Source organism: Bos indicus, chromosome 10 (genome assembly GCF_029378745.1).
Source record: "Bos indicus isolate NIAB-ARS_2022 breed Sahiwal x Tharparkar chromosome 10, NIAB-ARS_B.indTharparkar_mat_pri_1.0, whole genome shotgun sequence".
NCBI lineage: Eukaryota > Metazoa > Chordata > Mammalia > Artiodactyla > Bovidae > Bos > Bos indicus.
Window position 1 is genome coordinate 1465872 of NC_091769.1, and position 12521 is coordinate 1478392.

Here is a 12521-nt window from a genome sequence, read left to right on the forward strand (position 1 = left end):
GGATCAAGTCAGCAGATTGTCAGACCCAAGGCAATATATGTAAAATGCTCTTTGGAAGTTAAATTTATTTTTTTACAACAGCAAGTGTTTTTATCTTTTCTAACCCATAGGCAACTGAAGTATTTTCTGCATTCAGGCTGGGACAGGAGACATTTTCAGATAAATTACCTCTTACTACACTCTGGAGACATCGTTCATGCTGCTTCATCGGAACTTGCAAGGAGAGGCTATTTGGCAGATTCTTAAAGTGGACAGAAAAGGAAATTGAAAGCGTTTTTCCTAATATAGTAGTCATTGAGATAAAAGGTTTGCGCAAAGCAATTTTTACATTTAGGCCCTAGATACTTTTTTAAGATGGGATTCAAATTGATTGCTAAGTACTATGGCAGAAATAAATAATCGAAATCAGGGGGAAAATGTCAGTTTCTCACTTAACAGCTTTTTGGCATGTCTGTTTAGCAGGAGGCTTAAAATGTGGCTGCTCTGCTCTGCAGCTTGCGTAGATATGAGAGAGCCCATGGCTTAGCTGGGACTTTGAGCTCCAGTATCTTCATCTTCTTGCTGCTGCTGTCAGACGACAGCTTATTAGTATTTAAATCAGCTCATAAATATTTCCTGGAAATTCACAGTTGCTTAAGCTTCCCACTCTTCATTTCCAGCTCCCCTTCTTTAGTCTTAGTTCAAGCCTTTGTTTGTTGGGCTGATAATATTACAGGAGAGTGGATGTCATTACGTATTCATCTTCTGATATACGCAGATGACAAAGGAAGGGCGGAAGTCCTCTTAGAGAAAAAGATGAGAAACACAGAAAAGATGCAGAAGGAAATCTTACTCCATTTCCTTTGTACAAATACAATTATCTAATGATGGGCCAAGGAAGTCTGTACAAAATAAGAACAGCCCCAAAGCATATGTCAGTGCAATTTGACCTGAATGAATGTTTCTGTCAAATACTCTTGAAAAGCTTTGAAACACAGATGAAACTTTTCCCTGGGGTCAGGCCCTGGATGCTCCCACTGGGGAGATGGTTGCATGGTTACAAAACCTCTTCTGTTCAATATAAGAGCTGTATTTCTAATTATAAAACAATGATGACAGAGAATGACCAGTTCCATCATGATATTCTGTATAGTTCTTAGTATTCTGCCAGAGTTCAACCCTAATACCCATATATAATCCCAGTTCTTTGAACTGAGTATGAATAAAATTTAAACAATAATAAATGTATCATATTTCATTGAATTTAAAGGGTCATGACATCTAAGTGCCATAATTGTATATATCCCTGAGAAAGAAAAAAGTGCTACTGATTAAAGTTCAGTTCAGTTCAGTCGCTCAGTCGTGTCCGACTCTTTGCACCCCATGAATCACAGCATGCCAGGCCTCCCTGTCCATTACCAAGTCCCGGAGTTCACTCAGACTCACGTCCATCGAGTCAGTGATGCCATCCAGCCATCTCATCCTCTGTTGTCCCCTTCTCCTCCTGTCCCCAATCCCTCCCAGCATCAGAGTCTTTTCCAATGAGTCAACTCTTCTCATGAGGTGGCCAAAGTATTGGAGTTTCAGCTTAAGCATCATGCCTTCCAAAGAAATCCCAGGGCCGATCTCCTTCAGAACAGACTGGTTGGATCTCCTTGCAGTCCAAGGGACTCTCAAGAGTCTTCTCCAACATCACAGTTCAAAAGCATCAATTCTTCAGTGCTCAGCCTTCTTCACAGTCCAACTCTCACGTCCATACATGACCACTGGAAAAACCATAGCCTTGACTAGCTGGACCTTTGTTGGCAAAGTAATGTCTCTGCTTTTGAATATGCTATCTAGGTTGGTCATAACTTTCCCTCCAAGGAGTAAGCGTCTTTTAATTTCATGGCTGCAGTCTCCATCTGCAGTGATTTTGGAGCCCAAAAAAATAAAGTCTGATACTGTTTCCACTGTTTCCCCATCTATTTCCCATGAAGTGATGGGACCAGATGCCATGATCTTCATTCTGGATGTTGAGCTTTAAGCCAACTTTTTCACTCTCCACTTTCAGTTTCATCAAGAGGCTTTTGAGTTCCTCTTCACTTTCTGCCATAAGGGTGGTGTCATCTGCTTATCTGAGGTTATTGATTTTTCTCCCGGCAATCTTGATTCCAGCTTGTGCTTCTTCTGGCCCAGCGTTTCTCATGATGTACTCTGCATATAAGTTAAATAAACAGGGTGACAATATACAGCCTTGACGTACTCCTTTTCCTATTTGAAACCAGTCTGTTGTTCCATGTCAAGTTCTAACTGTTGCTTCCTGACCTGCATACAAATTTCTCAAGAGGCAGATCAGGTGGTCTGGTATTCCCATCTCTTTCAGAATTTTCCACAGTTTATTGTGATCCACACAGTCAAAGGCTTTGGCTAGTCAATAAAGCAGAAATAGATGTTTTTCTGGAACTTTTTCCATGATCCAGCGGATGTTGGCAATTTGATCTCTGGTTCCTCTGCCTTTTCTAAAACCAGCTTGAACATCAGGAAGTTCATGGTTCACATATTGCTGAAGCCTGGCTTGGAGAATTTTGAGCATTACTTTACTAGCATGTGAGATGAGTGCAATTGTGCGGTAGTTTGAGCATTCTTTGGCATTGCCTTTCTTTGGGATTGGAATGAAAACTGACCTTTTCCAGTCCTGTGTCTACTGCTGAGTTTTCCAAATTTGCTGGTATATTGAGTGCAACACTTTCACAGCAACATCTTTCAGGATTTGGAATAGCTCAACTGGAATTCCATCACCTCCACTAGCTTTGTTCGTAGTGATGCTTTCTAAGGCCCACTTGACTTCACATTCCAGGATGTCTGGCTCTAGGTCAGTGATCACACCATGGTGATTATCTGCGTCATGAAGATCTTTTTTGTACAGTTCTTCTGTGTATTGTTGCCACCTCTTCTTAATATCTTCTGCTTCTGTTAGGTCCACACCATTTCTGTCCTCTATCGAGCCCATCTTTGCATGAAATATTCCCTTGGTATCTCTAATTTTCTTGAAGAGATCTCTAGTCTTTCCCATTCTGTTGTTTTCCTCTGTTTATTTACATTGATTGCTGAGGAAGGCTTTCTTATCTCTTCTTGCTATTCTTTGGAACTCTGCATTCAAATGCTTATATCTTTCCTTTTCTCCTTTGCTTTTCGCTTGTCTCCTTTTCACAGCTATTTGTAAGGCCTCCCCAGACAGTCATTTTGCTTTTTTCCATTTCTTTTCCATGGGAATGGTCTTGCTCCCTGTCTCCTGTACAATGTCATGAACCTCAGTCCATAGTTCATCAGGCACTCTATCTATCAGATCTAGGCCCTTAAATCAATTTCTCACTTGCACTGTATAATCATAAGGCATTTGATTTAGGTCATACCTGAATGGTCTAGTGGTTTTCCCTACTTTCTTCAATTTCAGTCTGAATTTGGCAATAAGGAGTTCATGATCTGAGCCACAGTCAGCTCCTGGTCTTGTTTTTGCTGACTGTATACAGCGTCTCCATCTGTGGCTGCAAATATAATCAATCTGATTTCGGTGTTGACCATCTGGTGATGTCCATGTATAGAGTCTTCTCTTGTGTTGTTGGAAGAGGGTGTTTGCTACGACCAGTGCATTCTCTTGGCAAAACTCTATTAGTCTGCCCTGCTTCATTCCGTATTCCAAGGCCAAATTTGCCTGTTAACCCAGGTGTTTCTTGACTTCCTACTTTTGCATTCCAGTCCCCTATAATGAAAAGGACATCTTTTTTGGGTGTTAGTTCTAAAAGGTCTTGTAGGTCTTCATAGAACCATTCAAGTTCAGGTTCTTCAGCGTTACTGGTTGGGGCATAGACTTGGATTACTGTGATACTGAATGGTTTGCCTCGGAAACAAAGAGAGATCATTCTGTCGTTTTTGAGATTGCATCCAAGTACTGCATTTCGGACTCTTTTGTTGACCATCATGGCTACTCCATTTCTTCTGAGGGATTCCTGCCTGCAGTAGTAGATATAATGGTCATCTGTGTTAAATTCACCCATTCCAGTCCATTTTAGTTTGTTGATTCCTAGAATGTCGGCGTTCACTCTTGCCATCTCTTGTTTGACCACTTCCAATTTGCCTTGATTCATGGACCTGACATTCCAGGTTCCTATGCAATATTGCTCTTTACAGCATCGGACCTTGCTTCCATCACCAGTCACATCCACAGCTGGGTATTCTTTTTGCTTTGGCTCCATCCCTTCATTCTTTCTGGAGTTATTTCTCCACTGATCTCCAGTAGCATATTGGGCACCTACTGACCTGGGGAGTTCCTCTTTCAGTATCCTATCATTTTGCCTTTTCATACTGTTCATGGGGTTCTCAAGGCAAGAATACTGAAGTGGTTTGCCATTCCCGTCTCCAGTGGACCACATTCTGTCAGATCTCTCCACCATGACCTGCCCATCTTAGATTGCCCCACAGGCATGGCTTAGTTTCATGGAGTTAGACAAGGCTGTGGTCCTAGTGCGATTAGATTGACTAGTTTTCTGTGATTATGGTTTCAGTGTGTCTGCCCTCTGATGCCCTCTTGCAACACCTACCGTCTTACTCAGGTTTCTCTTACCTTGGGCGTGGGGTATCTCTTCACGACTGCTCCAGCAAAGTGCAGCCATTGCTCCTTACCTTGGACGAGGGGTATCTCCTCACCGCCACCCCTCCTGACCTTGAAAATGGAATAGCTCCTCTAGGCCCTCCTGCGCCGGCGCAGCCACAGCTCCCTGGACGTGGGGTAGCTCCTCTGGCTGCTGCCCCTGATCTTGGACGCGGGTAGCTCCTCTCCGCTGCCGCTCCTGACCTCCTACGCGGGGGTAGCTCCTCCCGACCGCCGCCCCTGGCGTCTCCTCTTGGCCATTCCTGCACCGTCGCAGTCTGGCAGTCTCCGAGGCTGCCCCTGACCCCGGATGTGGGGTAACTCCTCTTGGCCGCCGCCCCTCGGGCATGGGGGTCCTCCCGGCTTCTGCCCCTGACCTCGGACGTGGGGTAGCTCCTCTCGGTCAAGCCAAGTGTGCCGGTCGCAGCCGCCCACGCCAAGTGCGCCAGTAGCAATTTATTTTTTCCACACCTCTGAAATGAGGATGTACTATTGATTGTAAGTACATCCTCATTTCAGAGGTGTGAAAAAAAATGAACCAATGAAATATGTCTATTTTAAAAACAGCTTTTTCTGAAATAATACAGATCATTTGGCAGCTGTATTACTTGAATGTTGATACTAATGTTAATCTCTTTAGCAGGAATATATACTCTAAGAAGCAACGACCTTTCCAAAATCACATCCCTGAGAGACGTGAGCAGCACAGAGAGGTAAAGCTCTTAGGAGAGGCCCTGTGAGTCAGGGCAGGTTACACAGATGGGGTCTTGTCATGGACGGTCTCGTGGCATTCAGTCCTGTTCTCCAAAAGTCTCCTACAGATAAACTCCAGACAAAAACAGAGATCTGCCAGGCCCAGGCAATTAAGATTTCATTTTGGGCTACAAAGCATCCAATCCTATTAAATATAGCCTATAGACAACTTAACCTGTGATTGAAGACCCCACAAAATCTGATCTGAAACTATTTTTTAAAAGTTTTTCCCCCTCCAACTTTTCTATATGTAAGCCCGTACTTTCACCAAATTAAATTATTGAATTTTCTTAAACACATGGTGTATTATCTCAGTTCCCTGTCTCCTCATACCAGAGTTTCTCCAGCCTGGCTCGACTGACACTGAGGCCTGGATTATTCTTTCCTCTGGAGGGCTGTCGTGTGCATGACAGGATTGTCAACAGCATCTCTGGCTGCTGTCCACTAGATGCCAATCACACTTCTTCCCAGCAACCAAAAATGTCTTCAGACATTGCTGAATGTCTCTGGGAGTAGGAAGACAAAATCACCACTGATTAACAACCTCTGCCTATATCATGCAGGAATAGGGAAAGAAAGAATGCAGACTTTGGTCTTAGATGTTCATGAGCTAGAGGACATTTGAATTTGGTAGCCACTCCTCACCCATTCTCTCTAACAGTATCCCATTTTCTTTTGCGGAAATAACCTTTCCCCACTGTATGTTGACTTGATGGGTCTCTAAATCTTGGAGACAGTGTCTTGCCCACCACCTCCAATTGGTGGACATGTGGAACTGAGCTTGGTCAATCTAGCACTTTCTCTTAGGACATGGACCATCTTGAGCAGAGTGAAGGCAAAGATGCTAAAAAATGTTGGTTCAAACTGACTCCTAAGTGAGGGGGTTGAAAATCCCTTCTCTCTTTATATCTGTCCTAACTCCTTTTAGGACAGGAGTTTCTTCCTGATTTGGGTTTCTAGATTTCCATCCTCTTTTTATCCCTCTAATAAGTGACATTTTTTGGTTAAATATGCCAGAGCTGTATTCTGATGCTTATCTGTGAAGGTGCCCAGTTGAAACACTGCTATTGATTAGCTCTGTGTCTTGAACCAGTCTCTTAACATCTCCAAACCTGTGTTTCTCTTCTGCAAATTGAATGTAAAAGCTTTCAAATTTGCAAAAGATGTCTTCCCCATAATCTCTGCCTCTCTAAATCTAGGTTCTTTCTTCAGTTCTGGCAATGAATGAGATATTGCCTCTGCCCCTGTGGGCTCAGTTTCTTCTTCTGACAAAATTAATGGCAGGACCCAGACAATACAACAAAGCAGATAAGCCATTCTGAGTAGGAACGGTTCTAGTAGGTCATCAGTATTGGCTGAAATGGGCCTTTACCCTGGGCGCCCCTGCACGCCACTCCCCCTGTGCTCACTCCTTGCTAATGGCCTCCCTCCCTCTAGAGGGAAGAGAAGGCTCTTGTCGAGGAGCTTTACACACTCATTATTCTGCAGCCCCAGCCAGCTGAGGCTGCTGAAGTGTCTGAGATTCTGCAGTACTGCTAGGTTAGCAGCAGGAGCAAATCAGAGAATTCAGGGTCAGCATTTTCTGTTTCTTTTCTGACAAACAAGGTCAGGTACTTCTTTGAGCACTCCAGTTCCAACGGCTGGGAAACACAAAGAGACAAAGAGGGGAAGGTTTTCCAGAAAGGCCAGTGGTTAGGCACAAGGTAGGTTTAAGTTTTCAGCTTTTGTTGTGGGAGAAGAAAGTTCTCCTCATCCCAGGCCTCACCTTTTCAGAGCAGAGGAAAAAGAATACAGGGTGAGAGCCTCTTTTGTACTCCTGTGCTTCCTGCGCTCAAGTGCCAGGTGCGGAACTGGTTCCCAGGGGAGTCAGATCATCATTTTCTGTTTACGGCCATTGATCCCGATTTTTACTGTTTATCGCTACTGCCAACTCTGAGCCTTGAAACAGATGAAACAGAAGGATGCACAGGCCACTGAAAGGGATAGATGCTCTGGATTTCAGAGCATGCAAGAAAGCAGAGGTTTTTGCCAGATGAGAACCTCAGCTGAGGGGCTGTGCGTTCCTGTCTCTCCCCTAGCAACCCCTGACCAGATAAGCCCTTTAAACTGGAGGCAGCCTGTGTCCCCAAACGTCTCTCTGTGTGCCTTAATATTTTTAATTCTCCAGGTGTACATATTACAGTCTTTCTTTGTTACTAATTGCAGAATTATTGCTATTTCGGCTAATGAAGCAGGAGGATAAGGTATACTAGACAGAGCTGGGTGAGCTGAAATCCTAGGCCCTGGGAAAAAACCATCCCTGTTGGGCTGCCTCTCTTTTGTTAAGTTGGGAAGCATTAAACACTCTGTTGTTTGAGCATTGGCTCCTTTTAAAAATGTTTAATGAAATATGAAACGCTCTCCTTGGGCAGAAGAAAAGGGAGACTTCATTCCAGACCCCAGGTTTTCTGTGGGACAGCTTTACCTGGAGGCTCCACTGTTCCCCGGAAATCAGCATGTCCGGAGATGGACTTGTTCAGACACACACTGCTATATTTATAATAGGGGGGCAATAAGGACCTACTATATAGCACAGGGAACTCTGCTCAGTGTCCTGTGACGACCTAAACGGGACAAGAATTTGAGGATAGATATGTGTATATGTATAGCTTTGCTGTATACCTGAAACTAACACACTGTAAATCAACTCTGCTGCTGCTGCTGCTGCTGCTAAGTCGCTTCAGTCGTGTCTGACTCTGTGCGACCCCATAGACGGCAGCCTACAGGCTTCCCCGTCCTTGGGATTCTCCAGGAAAGAACACTGGAGTGGGTTGCCATTTCCTTCTCCAATGCATGAAAGTGCAAAATCAACTATGCTCCAATATAAAATGAAAACATTTTTAAAATACAGAGGAAAAAGAAAAAATGAGGAACTGGGAATAAATCAATGTTTATCAAAAAATGGGTTCCTATCCTTCACCCACAGACTTCTTTTCACATGTCCCCTCTCTTGATGAATGGCACCAGCATCCCCATGGTGGTTTATCCAGACACCTGGAATCGACCTACACCCCCCACCCCACCCTGCTCACATTCCACAGGTCAGTAAGGACTGCCTATCTCTCAAAATCATCAACTGCTCCTTATCCCTTCTCAGTTCATTGGCTCAGTCATGTCCGACTCTTTGTGACCCCATGAACCGCGGCACACCAGGCTTCCCTGACAATCACCAACTCCTGGAGTTTACTCAAACTCATGTCCATAGACACGATGGTGAAGCCATCCAACCATCTCACCCTCTGTTGTCCCCTTCTCCTCCCACCTTCAATCTTTCCCAGCATCAGGGTCTTTTCAAATGAGTCAGTTTTTCGCATCAGGTGGCCAAAGTATTGGAGTTTCAGCTTCAGCATCAGTCCTTCCAATGAATATTCAGGACTGATTTCCTTTAGGATGGACTGGTTGGATCTCCTTTCAGTCCAAGGGACTCTCAAGAATCTTCTCAAACACCACAGTTCAAAAGCATCAATTCTTCAGTGCTCAGCCTTCTTTATAGTCCAACTATATCCCTCCTGCCCCACCCTTATTTCAGGATTTGTCATTTCTCACCTGGGCTCTGATAGCAGACTTTCTTTGACTGGTATTTAGTTCTCCATCTGCTTTCTTTCATTCTACCCTTCAAATGGCTGCACAAGTCACCTTTCTAAAACACGAACTCTTTCATTGCTCTCCCCTGTCTAATGTCTCTGTTTTGCAGTGAGTAATCCACTTCCTTGGCATCGAATATCAGTGGATTCTGGATGTCTTTTCAGACTCACATTCTGCCATTTCTTTCGTACCAAGCACTCTGATCATGTCAAACTCCTTGAAGTTTCCTAACTGGTCCCTGACACTTCACACCTTCATCCCTACGTGCATGCTCTCCATTCGTTCATTCCATAAACATTTACTAAGCACTCACTAGAAATATGCCAGCTGTGCTTCAAATTTCCAGAGATACAGTAGTGAGCAAGATAGGCAAAGTCAAGTCTCTACTGTCTTGGGATACCCAGTGAGAGGAAAAGGCAACCAGTGTCAGATAATATAGGAAAACTCAGTGTTCCTTTCTATTACACTTTATCCTCAAATTCCAGGCTCCTCCACAATGTAAGGACTATTTTTAGGACTTTGGTGTGTATCTATAACATTTTGATGCATTTTCATATATACAAATGTATACACAGAAATATAGAATTAATTCACATGTAAAATATCCTGGAACTTTCTTATTTTATCCAACAATATGTCTGAAAGGTATTCCATGTCAGAATAAACAAATCTCTGTTTTAGCCACATAGTATTTTAGCATGAAGGATGTATTTCTTTTGACAAGATCATGATATTTTCTTAGGAAACCACCTCCTGTACTGTTTGTCCATGGTCTAGTAAGCTCCTCTTCTCCATCTAGACAAACCTAGACAGCATATTACAGCATATTAAAAAGCAGAGACATTACTTTACCAACAAAGGCCCATCTAGTCAAAGCTATGGTTTTTTCCAATAGTCATGTATGGATGTGAGAGTTGGACTATAAAAAATGCTGAGCGCTGAAGAATTGATGCTTTTGAACTGTGGTGTTGGAGAAGACTCTTGAGAGTCCCTTGGACTGCAAGGAGATCCAACCAGTCCATCCTAAAGGAAATCAGTCCTGAATATTCATTGGAAGGACTGATGGTGAAGTTGAAACTCCAATACTTTGGCCACCTGATGCGAAGAGCTGACTCATTGGAAAAGACCCTGATGCTGGCAAAGATTGAAGGCAGGAGGAGAAGGGGACGACAGAGGATGAGATGGTTGGATGGCATCACCGATGTGATGGGCATGAGTTTGAGTAAGTTCTGGGAGTTGGTGATGGTCAGGGAGGGCTGGCGTGCTGCAGTCATGGGGTTGCAGAGTCAGACATGACTGAGCAACTGAACTGAACTCCATCTAGAAGCCAGACTAAGATTCATATGGGCCAATTAGCATCACAGGAAAGGTGCCCCTATGTGGGCCAAGCAACATCATCCCCAAGACTTTTGCTGTTTGCTAAGAGAATGGTACCCAGGCCTTCCCTTGCCCTTGTGTCTACAACCTGTGAGCCTGAGACATTCCAGGAGCCACTGTTATTACTTTCAGCAGTCTTCTCCAGAGAGTACCCTGGGGCCTGATTTCATCTATAATCCAATTCTATGTGTTTCCCATATTTTAAGGATACTTTACAATTGCTGGCTCACAGAGAGCGTCACATTTTGCTTCTCAGGTTGGTTTTAGATTTTTTAAAAATAAATCTTATTGCTTCTCTTATTTGGTAACTGGCACCCCCGTGCCTGCTCACATGCTCAATCATGTCTGACTCGTTAAGACCCCACAGACTGAAGTCCACCAGGCTCCTCTGTCTGTGGGGTTTCTCAGGCAAGAATACTGCAGTGGGTTGCCATTTCCTCCTCCTGGGAATCCTCCCAAAACCTGCGTCTCCTGTGTCTCCTGGATTTGCAGGCAGTTTCTTTACTGCTTGAGCCATTAGAGAAGCATTGCCTGTAGTTATCTATGTACTTATCTTTCTCTGGACTGGACTCCTTTCAGATAAACAACAACTAATTATTATCAATATTAAACAAAATATTAATTAATTAATCATTAATATTAAGCAAAAACTAATGACCATCTGGCTGGCATTTGGTTGTCATTGATAAATGTTTGTTGAATCACCTATAAACAAACAGTGACCTTGCATTCACCTTTCCTGGATGGTTCCAGAGACTCTAGCACTTTAATGTACAGGATTTGTGTATGACCTTGTGATCAATTATCATTCAGCAAATATTTACTTCTTCCACCAGGATTCCACGAAAACAGTATACTTCCCCTCCCTTGGCTTCTGCTTCAGTCGCTTCTTTTGGCCAGTGGGATATGCAGTGGAGGCTTGGCGCGCCACCTCATCTCCTGCTTTTTGCCACAAGAGCCTGCCTCACGTAGACGCTGGTTCAAGGAGGAGAGACACATGCAGCAGGTCTGGACGCAACCCACAGCCTGGAGCCTAGCTAATCTGTTCTCCAGCTTCCCTGTGGATACACGAGTAGGAGCAGATGTTTACTCTTGTCTGCCACGGAGATTTCAGTGGTTCGTGATGCAGTATCATTGTGGCAATAGCCCACGGAAACACATCTGCCTCAGAACCAAATGAGTGCGCCACAGCTATGTTTAAATGGATAACCAACAAGGAACCACTGTACAGCACAGGGAACTCTGCTCAGGGTGATGTGCCAGCCTGGATGGGAGGGGAGGTTGGAGGAGAATGGATAGATGTACATGCACGGCTGAGTCCCTTCACTGTTCACCTGAGACCATCACAACATTGTCAATCAGCTACAGCCCAATACAAAATAGAAAGTTTAAAAATAAAGAAATAAATAAAATGAGAACAACAACCAAAGCGCTAGACAAGTGCTTCTTATGAATGAGATTTTTGAGCCCCACCCTAGACCTAATAACTTAGCATCTTGTTCTTATAAATCTGATTTTACCAAGATCTCCAGGAGATGCGCATGCTTACTACTGGGTTAGAGCATTTATCATCATGCTATTTTTGTCAACGTGGAAAGAGCAGTAGGTTGGCACCCACAGAGTTGCTACATTGGCCTACAAAAAAAAAAAAAGAAAGAAAGAAAGAAAAAAACTGTTCTGAGAAATCTGGAACTGTAAAGAAACCAGGAAACAAAATTTCTCACTGAATCATTTCATTAAAGGGGTGAGAACTCAGAAACTTAAAGGCTTCTTGAGGTGATTTATAAACATGCTATTTCTCAAAAAGCTATCTTTTCACACAGGTACCCAGTTAATATCCCCTGTTTCAATCTGAATAAGTTAAAACTAACCGGACTGCAGAACATTAATAACAACCCAATAGTAAGTCAACATGTACTTACAGCAAGCTCTTCCTAAAAACATCAAGCACTTTGGAAGACAATGGAAAAATCCAATATGCCAAAGACCCAGCTTAGTTAGGCATGATCCCTTCGTATGCAGAGATGGGCAGTTTTAAGAAAAATAAGTGACACAGTCCTTGTCTTCCAAACACTGTCATGGTTTGACTGCTATCATTTCTTTAGGCAGCCAATCATCTTTCTCCCCATTTGTTCTCTTTGGAACCCTTGATCCCTGT

The 12521-nt window shown here is 43.5% G+C and overlaps 1 long non-coding RNA gene across 1 annotated transcript; it reads left to right on the plus strand.

Annotated features, from left to right (window-relative positions):
* The first annotated feature begins 226 nt into the window (after window positions 1-226).
* LOC139185178 (uncharacterized) lies at window positions 227-11766 on the plus strand. Its single transcript, XR_011568694.1, has 3 exons — window positions 227-306; window positions 5253-5322; window positions 11200-11766. It is a non-coding gene; the product is annotated as an uncharacterized lncRNA (long non-coding RNA).
* Window positions 11767-12521: the final 755 nt, after the last annotated feature.